A 14,204-nucleotide genomic window follows, 5' to 3' on the forward strand; every position below is an offset into this window, starting at 1 on the left:
AGTATACTTTCCAACTATAGAAGTTTGTTATGCAGTTTTAAAATAGTCTAAAAAGAAATTGGTAGTGTAATTGTAAAATAAAACCTGTTAATTAATTTTGTAATAATGTGTTAAAATTTTTTGTTCAGCATTAATTAAAAAAAGATCGTATAATTTGAAAAGCTTCAAGTAAATAGTTTTTAAAGTAAAAGCTTATCATGTAAGAAAAACTTAATAAGTTTAATTTTAAAAACTTATCTTAAGTTGATTACATAGGTTATTTTATTTGAACATATTTATTAATTAAATAACTTCCAAGTTCTTATTCTAATTGTAGCTAATGCTTTAGCCATTTATGAACCACTGAGTTTTGTTGTAATTCCACAAAACTATGATCCTATAAACTATGATTTGTAAATTAAAAAAATCAAGCTACATTAAGTGTTTATATCAGATTTAATAATTTATTTAAACAAAGTTGTGTATTTAGTAAATTAAGTATCATCATACTTGCAGAATAGTAAAATAAATACATGTTTGGTTTCGATTTTAACTGTACTAAATACACAAATGTTGTCAAAGTATGTTAAAAAGAATTCAGATTATTTGATAAGGTTTCAAATTTGATCTTGACTACGTTTGGGAAACTCTAAAGAACTACTTATCATATTAATTGGTGTAAAATAGTTTTGTATTCCTTTGAAGTTTTATATGTTAAAATTTATGTAATTTTTAATGATTTTTTAAACTAATTACATTTCAAAACACATCTTAAAATAGTTATATTTTTGATTTTTAAAACTATTACCTTATATTTTTTTATTCATTTAAAATATTAAATGTTTAAAATGCTTTTTTAAAACTTACACTTGGTTTTTATTTATCTTTTAACTTTTCTTTGTTTACTGATTTTTATACGTTCATTTTTGTTGTATTTTCCCGCTTGAGTCTTTTTTATCAGTTATATTCTACTATTAATTAATTTATATAAATTTTCATTGCAATTTTCATCAAGGTTGTCACTCTTTCTTGCGAGCTTGGTATTTTTGGAAACTTTTGCAATTTCCGCTAAGAACAAATTGGTTTAATTAAAGTAAGTTTGTTAAACTTTAGGTAAACTTAGGTTTAGTTTAAACTGCAATGAAATACTTCATTGTTGTTTTTAATTAAACAATGATCAAGTACGAAAATAAAAGTAAAGTATATATATTTTTCCTGTTAATCTTTTTTCATATTTGGTCAGTATAAGTTGCCATGTTGAAATATTTTATTTAGAAATTTAAAGGATAGTTTTAAACAGACATTGGCTTTTATAAGTTACATAATTATTAAGGGTTTATTGAAACTTATTGGTAAAAGGTGTGTTTAAAAGTTGGGTCAGAAAATGAGTTGATTAAGTTAATTTTTTTCTTGTTCCAATATGCTTGTTCAGTTTACAGTTTCTTCTTAGTCTTTTTTATTAAATGAGTGACAACCTTGATACTTGCTAACAATAAATTAATGATTAGTAGTAGGGTGTTTAATAATAAGCAGGGTTGCCACTTGCTCAAGCTAGATTAAATTTCCATGCCAGTTTGATTTGGTTTTTATAGAAGCATGCATATAAATCACTTTTTAAAGTTATACAACAAGCTTATGTTTGTTTTAAGTTTTTGCAATACAAATTGTAGTTTTGGAAAATTCCATAAATATCAGGCTAGTTTTACTGACTTAAGCTAACATTTTTTTGCTAAAAACTTTGTTTGCTATCAATACAATTAACTCAGTCCGACTTTTTTGCTTCTAAAAGTGGCAACCCTGTATTAAGTTAATATGTCCACTTTATAACGCTATACAAGTTGTTGTTAAAACTGAATTGTGTATAAAAATCATCTAGATAAATTTAAGGCAACTGAAACTAGCATCTAGCGACAAGCTACTTTTATGTTTTTGTGTAAGATGCCCTATTAGCATCTCATTCTGTTGTTTTGTTTAAAAGTTACTTAACAAACGAACATTTAGAATGTAAAGCATTGTATTTAGGTTTTTCAAGACAATGCATTTAAAAAAAAACAAAATTTTTGTGGGTGAATGTTGACTATGTTACTTTTGAATTGTTCTTAATTTTTATCATTAACTTGTTACCACATGTTACATTTTTATAAATTTACCTACTCCCAAACTTAAATTACACTTTTAACTGCTTGATATAAAGTTTTTAAAACCCAAATCATTTGTTACCCTACCAAATCCTACGTCACATGAATGCTTGCGTTTCTCAACGCGACCTTCACTAACCCCGTCATTTCTATTGCTTGTTTAAGCTAAATGGCTCTAACCCCAGTGCATTTTCTTCCGTTTATTAACGCGAAATGACACTTTCCTAACTCCGGCATTTGTGAACTAGCTTATACTTCACCACTCGTTTATACTTGATTTGGTGCTCTTATATGTCTAGCACAAGTGTTTGTATCACAAGTGGCGCACTTACATGACACAATTTACATTCACTCAAAAGTTTCATTCTCACAGTACATAAAATTTTCAAATACCTTACAACTCTCTTTATGAAACTGTTCACTAAATATTTATTGACTAATTGTCGTTTCTATTGTCAAGTGCATAGTCAGCAATTTAAACTCTCTTTGTAAGCATAAGTTTATCTTGTTAATGAATTGTTAGAATTGATATTTTAATTTTATCTAAAAGTAGTAGTTGCAAACAAAACAACCAACAGTATGAGAATGTTACTATACAAAGAGATTTTAATTTATTAAGCTAAGAAAACCTCCCAAGTAAAACTCAACATGGTCCACTTGATGTTTTTTTAAAGGTTAAGCCTAGATCAAGGTTGGCAGCCTTTAATAAGTCGCGGGCCAATTTTTTTAGAAAAACTTGCTCGCGGGCAACACTGTTTTAAGAAAAGTTTTGAACGGGCCTCAACTATTTAATGATAATTATAATAGTAATAGATTAATAATTTTGACCAAAAATTAATAAAATACGCATTAGTAGTAAAATGTTAAGAAATTATTTACACGCTTTTATATCAAAAACTTCTCTTATTACTACTTCTAAAAGTTTTGAGCTTAAAAGTACAACGGGCCTAGTTTGCCAATCTAGAATCTAGATAGATCAAAATATACTTATTATTTATTTACTCATGCCCATCGATACTTTATACTCGTAACATCGATACAAGATTTATAAATACTGTTAATACATAATATAATACATTATTCTAAAATTAATAGTTTATAATATTAATTATTCAAAAATTTTTTTTATAAGTTTTATGATTTTTGGAAATTTTTATTATATTTTTATTGAAATTTTTTTTTGTTATTATATTATGGACAAAATAAAAAAAATTAATTACATGCAATAAGATGAAAAAGTAACACAACAAGTTGATTACCATCGCTTGTTTAAGCTTAAACAGGCCTTACTAAATTAACACAAAAAAAATCTTAATAAATAAGTATTTCGCACCCAATTGCTTATTGTAACGAATCACACAGCTATGCTTTAATATTAAAACTATTTTTATATATCATGCTAACTAAAACAATATTGTACGAATAAAATATTTTGAACATGTCAATCTGATTAATGTTAATTCCTACTCTCAATTCAAAACTTACTTTTAATCGGATTCATCGTATGTGGTAGTGTCTATATCTGCGTAGTTTAGTTCAATATTTCTTTCCCTCAAATTGTATGCAGCCGTAGGTCCCAATTTGTTACCCTCCGCGTCGAGCTCCTCACGAGGGAAATACCCTTTTACGTTTCTTAATGAGACTTTTATTGGTTTACCATTTTTTTCTATGATCATGGAGTGATCGGAATAGGAAAGTACTGGGTACGGGCCGTGATATTGTGCACTCAGATGTGATTTATTCTTTTTTCTAATCCACACTTTCTCACAGTCAAAAAGACCAGGCTCATAATAAGTATGCTTTTCTGTGTAGCATTTATGTTTTATATATGCATTCGACATCGTATGAAGGAAGAAATTTGTTTCATAAGTGTCAATCTCCTTATGGTTGTTGCTGACCTTGTTGAAAAATATCCTACCACTTATATTTGTGCACGTTCCTAATGCTAATTGCGACGGAGTAAACAGATTCCCTTCAATAAACGAGTTGTTAATGGATGTAGTTATCAGAGGTAAGAGCATAGACCATTTTTCTTTATCGACTAACGTTCTTAATGCAACATTAATACTTCTGTGTTGTCTTTCAACAAAACCATTACTTTCTGGACTATTAGGTGGTACGTATCGATGGTCTATACCTAATTGTTGGAATACTTCCTTGAGAAGGCTATTAGTAAACTCACATCCATTGTCTGTGACAATAACTTGTGGTACTCCAAAAATCCCGCACCACGATTGTATCAGCGCATTTTTTACTGTCTGAGCTTTCTTATTAGGTAAAGGTGTAGTAACCAAAAATCCGGTACCTCTGTCTTTGATAGTCATAATATACTTGTTATCATCTGAAATTACATTCATTGGACCAATAAGATCCACATGAATAAATTGGAAACGTTCTGTATTCTTTGGATACAGACCTATTTTAGGTCTATTGTGTCTAAAAGTTTTAGTAGCTTGGCACTCGGCACAGCTCTTACACCAATATTTTATGTCAGTCTTCAAAGTTGGCCACCAGTAATCCTTTGCAGTCGCTATTATAGATCTTTCTACTCCCAAATGTAGATATCCGTGAGCTAATTCAAATGCTGTCAAACGTATTATCGAGGGTAAGATTATACGTTGGTTATCTCCTTCTTGGATTACTGCTAAGTCCTCCGATCCCACATATTTTATTTCCTTTTTTAATTCTTTGGCTTTCTTTAATAATAAAGGTTCGTTTTTTTGAAGTTGGGCTATTTCTAATTTATTTAATGATGCCGCTGTTATTAACTCTTCTTCATTTTCAGTCAGATCATCATCTGTGTCAGAACAGTTCAAATCTGTGTTTGAGTTATGAACATAGTCTGGATCATTATCTTGTAGGGCTATGTGCATGGATGTGCTATGAGGTGGTCTGCTTAATATATCGGCTACTATGTTATCGGCACCAGCTATATGTTTTATAAAAGGGTTAAACTCCTTGATTGCCGCGATGTAACGTTGTTCCATTGGTGACTGATCTTTAATTGGATTTGTGATTGCTTTTTCTACTGACTGACTGTCGGTCCTAATAATAAGTTCACGACCAATTATCCTACTTTGAAAATGTTTCAAACTTAAATACAGAGCCCTTAGTTCTTTATAAAAAGTAGATCTATATCTCTTAAGGCTAGGAAGTTTTTTTGAAAAGAACGCAAGAGGCCTTTTATTTCCATCTATTCCTTCCTGCTCAAACACCGCCCCCACATCAGTTTCGTATGCGTCTGAGTATAATATTAATGGCTTATTGTGATCTTCATACGCTAAGGTTGCTGCCTTTGTCAACACCTTCAATGTATCCTTATATGCATTAATTTGGAATTGATTTAGTTTTAGTGGTTTTTTGTTAGTAGCTTTGGGTCCTCCAGACAATTCGTTAAGTGGTGCTGTGATTTCAGATAATCTTGGAATGTGATGGTAATAATAATTGACTAAACCGATGAATCTTTTTAGTTCCTTTCTATTTGTTGGCCTCGGTAAATTAATAATTGCTTCTACTTTGCTATCCATGACACCTATACCATCGGCTCCAATTGAATGTCCTAAAAAATCTACTTTTGGTTCTGCTATTATACACTTCTTAGCGTTTAAATACAGTCCACTATCTTGTAATGTTTGAAGCACCTTTCTAAGATGCAATTTGTGATCTTTTTTAGTTTCACTAAAAACAAGTATGTCATCTAGATAAACATAAACAAAACCTGTGCAAGGAGTCAAAATATCTTCCATCATCATCTGAAAACGCATCGGCGCATTCATGAGGCCAAATGTTGTGCGATGAGGGATAAACACACCATGATGAGCAATTATAGCAGCATATTTTTGAGAGTTTGGGTGAATTGGAAGACTGTAGTACGCTTCTTTTAAGTCAAGACAGGAAAAAATTTTTGACCCATTTGGAATAAACTCAGGAAGCTCATCAATGCGAGGCAATGGGTATGAGATTGGGTTTGTGTGGGCATTTAAGGTTGTATAATCTATGCAGATTCTTATATTTCCATCTTTTTTTGGTACCATCGTAATTGGTGATACATATCTTGCTTCTTGTCCTCTTGACATTGCCCCTCTTATTATTAAATCGTTAAAATTTTCCTCAACTATTTTACGTCTCATTCCGTTGCATTTACGTGCTTTAATCATTCTTGGTACTAGATTTTTTACTTTTATCTCCAGTGAATGTCCATGTTTAACTGGTTTATTGTAATCTGGTTCCATTGTAAGTTCTTTGAATTCCTCAAGTATGCTTTTTATATTGTTTTTGTCATCCGATTTCTCTTGGTAACTAGTTATTTTGAGTTTGTTACATGGTCCCTCAGCAGCTGTGGTTAATTCCCCAGCTGTATATAGTCTGGCTTTACGATTTAAATTGTATTCAAGAATTTCGGAAGTGTGGGGTGAAATAATTAGTTTGTTAGCTTTGAGTATATCTAATCCAATAATTCCATAGTCCCCCGATTCCTTGGTAACCCAAAATGTGGCTTTTTTTAAAAGCATATTTCCAATGCTGAGGTCCACATCTACACTTCCTATTGGATAAATGGTTGAGTTTCCCAAACCCTTTATTGTTTTACTTTTTGGCTGGAAATGTTGATTTATTCCATTAGTTAACATTTTCGGTAAGATAGACACTTCACTACCTGAATCGATCAATAACAAGACTCCCGATTTTTTTTCCAGTGCGAATAGGAGGTTTTTAGGAAGATTTTTTATATCGGTTGTTTCTGTTTTATTTTCTAAAACTGAGCATTGTTTAACCGGAACATTACTTTTGTCCAAAACCAATTCGTTTATCTTTTTCAAAATATTTTCTAGATTGTTGTTTATTTGATCTGTATTTCCCGAACATGTAGGCATTGTACTTTCATGAATATTATTCTCTTTCGTTCCTTTCATGCTTACAGTTAATGAGCTCTTTTGATTTACAAAACTATTTTCTGTGTTATCCACAGGTATTGCTTTGTAACTGCAGTTTTTATTATCTTCGTCGTATAACTTAGTTTCCTTGTCCTTTGTTAAGTCTGTTTGCATAACAGCAACGTTGCAACTTTTCTGTTGTTGGTGATTCGCAATTAGATGATTCATCTTACAATCTTTTCTATTGCAAGAGTAAGCCTCCTTTCCGTATCGCCAATGTTGATAGCATAAGTCACCCTGGTTTGTAAACGGATTTGGTTTTGCACTAGTTTGTTGATAGTTCCAATTATTATTATTGTTTTTATTGTGTGAGTAAAAGTCTGGAATTTGATGATTTCGATACGGTCTAAAATTTCCGTTGTTGTTATTGTTGTAATTAAAATTATTGTTTGTATGTCCGATATTTCGATTGTTATACCTTCTAGGATTTGTACTATAAATTTGATTAGTTCGTGGCGTTCTATCATAATTTACCGGATTGGAAGGTATTTTTTCCTCTTGACAATTCCAAATACCTTGTGTCCTTCTCTTGAAGATATCATAGTTTTCATTAAAGTTTTCTCTGATTTTTGTTTTCAATGAAAGTGGACTTAAGTAGTAGCAGAAAAATTTTATGCGGTCAACTTTGCTGCTTTCTGCGAATTTAGTTGCATCTGCGAGGAATACACCAAACGGGGTAGAAGCATCATATTGTGGTACCTTACTGAGAATTTCGCTCAGAGAGTCGTCCCTATTAACACAAAAATCACAAAATGATTCGAAGTTTCGATGTTCCCTGTCCACTAATCTATAAAAATTCGAAACATCCTCAGTTGGCCATTTTTCGATAAGTATGTTATACTTCACGTAATCATCACGTATGTTAAGTCGATGAAATTCTTCCTGGAAATACCCCAATACATCTCTAGGATTTTTTACTTTCTCTATTCTGTTGATTTTTTTTATTAATCTGTCCATTTCCATATATTTTCCATATACTGTATGGTTTGAGTTAATATTATCAAAATTTCTATTATAAATATTTTGGTTCTGCATATAATCTTCGTCGCAAAAGTTGTTTTTATTTGCATACATGTTATTACTGATGTGATGCGTCATGTTATCATCTGTATGTATAAAGTTTTGACTTGTGATCAGATTTTCCAGTTTATTATTATTTTCACAAATTTTCTCCCTTATTCTACGAATTTCTTCTTCCGCCTGTTGTCTTCTAAGGTTTTCTTCGCTTATCTTAAGTAATTTATTCATTTCTTCTATTTGTATTTCATAGTCTGTTTTCTTAATAATGTTTAAATTATCCTGGGTCGAAATGTTATTCTGTTGAAAAAAATTTTTTTGATCATTTTCTAACTTCGTCGAAGGTATTTTATCCATTTCTGTTTTTTTATTTGCCTGTATAATTCGATCATTAAATAAAGTTCTAGCTTCGTCATAAGTTGGTGTATTGACCTAAAAAGTTAATCCTTCTGTATCAGTTTTTTTACCTTCTTCGCCCTGATTTTCAACATTTCTATCATTCGGTCCGCTATTCGCTGTTTCATCGAAAGGTGGTACATCTGTGCTTGTAGGGAGGACGCCATTATAACCACTGATCGATGGCTCGGTCGTAGTTAGGTTAGGTAATTGCTTATTATTGCTTTTCGCCTTAGTTTGCGACTGCGTCATGCGTTTTATGTCGTCCATCGATAAGCGTTTGGACGACATGAAATCTTAGTTAAAATATATAAACATAATATTATAAAAAAACGTTCTAATGGAACGATCAATAACTTTAATGTATTGAGCTTATTTATAATCTAGTTTCTAGAAAACAACTTTAAGTGAATGGTGAATTTATATACATTTAAAAACAAAACACGACAATGTGATAAAGTAACGTGATGAAGTTCTACCACAACTGACTCGAGGTTTTCTTAAGCTTAGTGACTGTACGCTGGTTACAATTTACAAAACTCAAGCAATTCTACTATCCTTTGCAGAGCTTCTATTCCCTTTGCCCAATCCGTCAACAACACCCGCACAACAACCCAAACATCCTTTTAACACACTAAGAAAAACTTATTTATTTTTTTACTCTCTTCTCTACTTACTACGTCACGCACAAGTCTTTCTGTAATTTTCCACTTAAAACTTTGACTCCTTTGATGTAATTTCCACTTAACTTATCTTTGACTCCTTCATTGTACTTCTCGAAACAAGTAGTAAACTACTACTTGTTATAATAGCTGCTCATGTCTTTTATAATAAACTTTTGAGTTTTATTAATAACTTTTTTTAGTTTTGACAACGCTTCAGAAATACTACGAGGCTTTTAAAAAAATAGCAACGTTTTTCTAATTTTTTTTTTCGAACTTAAGTGTCGTCAAAGTTAACAGAATTTTTTTTTTAGATTTATGAAATTCTCGCTTTATAAAACTAGTGTACAGTTTTACCATATAAACATTGCTTTTCATACCAGTTTAGTTTTTTTTTTAATTAAATAAGAAATATGTTACTTAATTTAAATTTAAACAAAATTTACAAATCTTTAGTAAAATACAGTTGTAAACTGTATTCAGTTTTATACTATTAAGTATATTAAAGCTTATTAACTTCAAAAACAGTTTAAACAGTTGTTTCCCTTTGATTATGAAAAATCAGTCATGTATTTAAAGAGACATTTTTTATCAGAATTAATAGTTTAATCACATAATTGAAATTTATATAAACACATAATTACTTATGATACATGTTTTTTAAGATGTTAATCATAATGAGTATGCATTTACTTGTTGATTTCAAATGTTTTAATTTATTAGTTTTTGAATTTTTTTGACCTTTTGAATAAAATAGAATACAGTGTTTTAAAGTTATAACTTATTAAACATTAATATTTTGCAGAAATACAGAAAATAAATGTTTCAATTTACAAGAAACACATCTCTTTATCATCAAATTTTAAATTTTATGAAACTATGTATGAAAATTATTTATTTGAAAATACTATTATGCTAGTCGCCTTATTTTGTCATCTTATTATACTTGGATGGTCTGCCTTAAACCACTAAATAAAAACGAAATAAGATTTAAAAAGAATTATATAGCACATCTAATCAGCACCAACTTCATGGTTGAATTAGCTAAAGAGTAAAAGTGATATACGAGATTTAAATGTTAAACGCTTATATTGCATTGAACTATTGAAACCGTTGTCTAACTTAAACAAACCAAATTATTGTATCTAACATCTTTTAACTTTAATTGAGTTACACTTTACTACAAATGGAAAGCATATCAAGGTTTAGTTTAAGAATTTTTAACTAGATTAAAACTTTGACTAATAAGTTTTTCTTTGTTATTTATAGTTTAAAGTTTATTTATTTAGTTTTGTTACACACTTAAAACGGTTTAAGAAACAAAAATCAAGTAGCTTACAGTATTTTTTGTTTTAATTAGTTTCATTATTATAAAATAATACAAACCTTGTATTAATTATTTTATTTGTATGACACATTTAATCGCCAAAATATTGTTTGATATTTTAAAAATAGACAAAAAACATCTTTAGCAAGACTATTTTTGTTCAGATTTCAAAGAGAAATTAATATATGTGTAAGTAAACGACAAAAAATTTAAACTGATATAAACTTATTATATTTCCAATTAGTAATCTTATTTGTTAGTACCTTAAGTTTAGTTATTTACATTATATTATCAAATGTTTAACTTTTTAAATTTTTAAGAGAGAAAAAACAATGTTCCAGTTTTTTGATATCTTGCTTTTCAAATTTAATCAGCACTACTGAATTAAACACAAACATTTTTATTAAAATAGGTTTTGTTGAATGTGAATATTTTTAAAAATCTGTAAAGTTTACAAAAATTATAAAGTACTAATAAATACTAGTGATTTTTTTTTATAAAACAGGTTGTTTTTGTGTCCCTTTGTTTTGTATACACTTAAATGAAGTCAATCAGTCAACACATTATGAAGTATGACAAACAGTTAAGTGGTCAGTTTTCTGTTTTGTATCAAGCAAGGTATTGTGCTCAAGAAGACATCAGTATAGTTGTTTGTAAAGATGGAATCATTAAAACGCTAGAACCTCCTTTTAGTTTGAGAAACTTAACAAGAAGCAAACCTGTTTGTTCTCTACCGAAAACTAATCGTGATTCAAAATTAGTGGTTAGTGGCTCTAACTTGTATCTATTTAAATAAATTGAGCAAAGGATCTAAGTCTACTAGAAGCTTGAGTGTTTTGCCTTCAAGGTTAGATGAGCGGTCATTATTTTGTGTTTATAGTTTCAAGCAGAAGTTAGTTGTTGTTGGTGGAAATAAAAAACAAGAATCTGTTAACACCTGTATGGCTTGCGATAGCAAAATTAATAAATGGATTCATATAGCTTCAATGAACACAAAGAGAGAAGATACTCCTGTACAGTTTTTTGAGGCGAAATTGTTGTTACTTGGGGGTTGGATAATGAAACGTCCTTGTATTCGTGGATTTTCCACTGGCTTTTTGAGATCAGTTGAAACATATAGCTTACATGAAAATAATTGGACGCAACTTCCTGATATGTTATAAGAAAGATGTGGTCATGGCACTGCAAGCCTAGAAAACAAAATTTTTAATAATAGCTAAATATTTTTGCAAAAATTGTGAAGCATTTGATTGTATTTCAAATAACTTTACAATAATGAAAATGTATCCACTTATTAAAAATTTTGATTATTATTCGTCAAAAGTCGATGCGATCACTGTTGGTTATAAAATCCATGTGTTCAAAGTAGTAAAACAAAGTTATTTAGGTACTAAGAAATAAAAAAGAATTTCAACATTTTATTATGACGTAAAACAAAAACCATGGATTTCTCGAGACAACTGCAACCCTGAATGTTTTGATAATTTAGTTGCGCAATGTACTTAAACGTTAAAACTTAAAAAACATATTTAGCTGAGTTGTAACACTTAATTGAAATTATTTGTTTGACTGTAATTACTAAGTTTTCTATGTTGTTTTTTTTATATAAAATAAAATTGTTTTGCTAATAAATTATGATCGATTTGTATTACAGTTTAAGCGGTTTTCTCCGAAAATGCTCTTAATAAAACTGATTAAATGACTGTTGAATCTAATTTTAAATAAGCTGACAATATCTTAAACTTACCTTATATAAAATTCTATGTTATTCTAAGCAATTTAACGTGGAATATTGATGTATTAAATTAAAGTTTATTCTAGCTGTATAAAAGTTTTTGTTAAGATTTTATTAAAGTTTTTAAAATAATTAAAATATGTTTTATTTTAGCTTATTGTAAAAATATATTTTTTATACAAATTATTATTTGGTTAAAGTGAATTATTTAAAAAAAAAACAAAAAATCGGTTAAAGTAAACTGTTTATCATTTTTTTTTCAGTTTTTTATTTTACCTTTATTTTAATGACATAAATAATTTTGTTAAAAAAACATTTTTTATTAATAAGTAATTATATAACTTTAGCTAGGAGTCATTTAAACTAATGATATTAAAGCCTATTTTAATATTTTCACATCCATATATTTGCTAAACAAAAAAACTTACTGTATAACCTTAATGACTTAAATACAAAACTAAGTTGTATTTCGTTTTAAGTAATTGTTTTGACATGAAAAAATTCAGTTTTATTTGTTTTACTAACATATATTTAAATATAACTGTTTCACTTGTTGTACAAATTAAATACAAATTGGTAAACAAAAAAAAACCAACTACATAAGCTGTTTATATTACTTTTTTCCGACGAATTGATATATAGTAAAACTTTTATGTCGGTGTTTAAGATGTATTAATTCCTCTTTTCATTTTCTCGGTATTTTTTTGGTTACAAGTTACAACCTAGGACCTATTTCGTCTGTATTGGGACTCATCAGAAAAGCATACTCACGAGAAATCGTTGATGAGATCTAAGTAAGAGTGGTTAAAAGCGACCATTTTGTGGGTAAGTTCCGAAAAAAAAATTATGCAGCCAAATGGTTCACATCCTTACGTCTAATATGTTGTCAATTTATCTTCTACGCTTCTTTTGTCATTTTTACAAAAATGTTTAAACACTTAAAGATAAAAGTTATAAAAAAGAATAGATTAATGTTAAATTGTTTTTTACTCTTTACGACTTGTTTGAATTTTTTGTTTGCTTTGAATTACCAAGTTCTCTGTTATAAGTTTTTTTTTTTTTCTTAAAATAAGCTTGTTTTACTATCGTTTATTATTTTAGCTTTATGTTTATAAAACATTGTTACAAAAAAATTAAACTTTAATCTAGAATTTAAAGTTGAAGTCTAGTTATAATTAATCAGTATCTCTTAATACATCACTTCGATTTTCTGCCTAGTAAATAAAAGTACAAGTTTAATGATAAAAAAAATCAATATGTTAGAAACTACTTCATTATAACATACTACTTTTATGAAATTTGTGGTTGGAATGTTTATTATTAGTTTTTTAATATCTTACGCAAATTTTCTTAAAACAAAGTGAAAACTTTGTTTTTGTTCCAAAATTGTGTGCATTACTGTGTAATCTAAAGTCGTTCTACAAAACATTTTGTAAAACATCAAAGGAAATCAATAAAGTATATTTAACTTAATAGAAAGTAAAACTTTTTTTAAGTAAATTTTAAATTTGTTCAAACATTTTCAAAAATCAAAAAAAAATATTTTTTTACAACAGTGGAAATTTTGTCTTCACAATACTTTCTATTAATTTTATTTGATGGGTTAGTGTCAAAAATGCATTGCAGTCATTTGTATGTTAATCTAAATTATTATTCTAACGTTTTTTTTTGTTTTTGTTCAAAATATTTAAAATGATTAAGTGGTTAGATAACCTATATGGACACTACACTATATTGTCCTTTGGAAATATTTATGGATACCTTTTACTTCTTAATTAAGTGTTTTCCAAGATTACAAACTACTATATTTTCTGAATTACAAAATAAATTTAATTTGCGAAAATACAATTATACTAAGGAAACATGAAATTTCTTTGATTTGAGATAAACTTAACATTTTTTTTACACATCACTTAACAAAATTAAGTAAAAGTAAATAACTTTAATGCATTATTAGTCAGAATATTTTTTTAAACATTTTTATCATTCTTATTTGGTTTTTTTACAATCATATTGGTT

Source organism: Thalia democratica, chromosome 4 (assembly GCF_965202585.1).
Source record: "Thalia democratica chromosome 4, ktThaDemo2.hap1.1, whole genome shotgun sequence".
NCBI classification, from domain to species: Eukaryota; Metazoa; Chordata; class Thaliacea; order Salpida; family Salpidae; genus Thalia; species Thalia democratica.